At 41.7% G+C, this 1,540-nt stretch overlaps 1 long non-coding RNA gene across 1 annotated transcript; it reads right to left on the minus strand.

Annotated features, from left to right (window-relative positions):
* Positions 1-522: 522 nt before the first annotated feature.
* Positions 523-1,161, minus strand: LOC117940340. Its single transcript, XR_004655751.1, has 2 exons — positions 1,053-1,161; positions 523-714 (listed from the first exon to the last, which is right to left on the minus strand). It is a non-coding gene; the product is annotated as an uncharacterized LOC117940340 (long non-coding RNA).
* Between the last annotated feature and the right edge of the window lie 379 nt (positions 1,162-1,540).

Below are 1,540 nucleotides of genomic sequence, written 5' to 3' on the forward strand. Positions count from 1 at the left end.
CCCCTCCTGCCCCTCCTGCCTCTCCTGCCCCTCTCCTGCCTCTCCTCTTTACATAACCTGACCCTGACCCCCCAGGACAGGATGTATTTACATAACCTGTACACACACACACTGTAGGAACCAGGAAAGAGTGTTTTGAGGGACATTTTGGATCTAGAGTCGTCCTCTCCCAGCACAAGAGGACCTTAGAGAAATAACTGGTCCAGAGGTCAGAGTCCGTCTCTAAACGATTACATGAGCCATGCAGCACCGGCAGCTGACATTTAAACCTCCAGATAACTAGTCGGCCTAAAGAGGAGATTAATGCTTCATCCACACAGGAAAGCACATTGCATTGTGCTAAGCTAGGCTAAACCTGTTCTGGAACTCTGTTTGTGTCCCAGGATAGATGAAAAAAGGATGTTTCTTAAAACCAGAAACAGATATCTGTCCAACTTACATAATCTATTAACAAATGGAGTTATGATTTTAGTTCCAGGAGATGTTCTCCTTTAAACCTTCCTACACTAATATCTCCTTTATGTTGATCAGTGTGTGTACCTGAGAGTGTCCAGTCTCCAGAGAGGATCCTTCAGTCCCGCTGACAGCAGCTTCACTCCTGAGTCTCCTGGATGATTGTAGCTCAGGTCCAGCTCTCTCAGATGGGAGGGGTTGGAGCTCAGAGCTGAGACCAGAGAAGAACAGCCTTCCTCTGAGATCAGACAGCCTGACAGACTGGAAACACACAGAACAACACACAGGAAGCCTCTGTCAACACGTGGAGCCATGTGGTAGTTCTTTCTTTGTTTGTAGTCCAGGTACATTTTAGTCCAGATTTAGAATAATCTTTAAAATCATCTGGCGTATTTAATTAGTCAGTAACTAAAGCAAATTAAAAATGACTTAAAAATCCTCATGGAAAGTAACCCTGGGTCTAGAAAATATTATTTATTTAATAACTACTGCTGAAGTTTATTGTATAAAGAGACACAAAGCTACACGTCAGCTGTTTATCAACTAAAGTTAGTCAGAGTTTAAATGGTCATCAGTTGAACAGGTTAATGGATCCTGACCTGAGAGTCTCCAGTGTGCAGTGTGGACTCTTCAGTCCATCAGAGATCAGCTTCCCTCCTGAATCCTGCAGGTTGTTGTTACTCAGGTCCAGCTCTCTCAGACTAGAGGACTGGGAGCTGAGAACTGAGGACAGAGCTTCACAGCTTCTCTCTGACAGGTTACAGCCACTCAGCCTGGAGAGACAACAGGAAGTTATTTATTATTAACTCCTGTTATAAAAAGATAACAGAGTATTTATTGATGAATAAATCCCATGTACAGAGCTTTGTTAGAGGAACAGTAATGAAGGAGACAGATAACATTTATGTTTGTATGTGAAGTCTGGACTTTTAGTGATTGAGTATATGAAATCCATTTTGAACACATGTTAAAACTCTTGCTGTGTTGTTCTAAACAAATCAAAAAATGATAATTAATCATGAATTAATTAAGAAATATTACACAAGAAGGTTTGATTATACCATCAGTATTGGGAAGACAGAAGCGC

This window comes from Etheostoma cragini, unplaced genomic scaffold (genome assembly GCF_013103735.1).
Source record: "Etheostoma cragini isolate CJK2018 unplaced genomic scaffold, CSU_Ecrag_1.0 ScbMSFa_2227, whole genome shotgun sequence".
Classification (NCBI taxonomy): Eukaryota; Metazoa; Chordata; class Actinopteri; order Perciformes; family Percidae; genus Etheostoma; species Etheostoma cragini.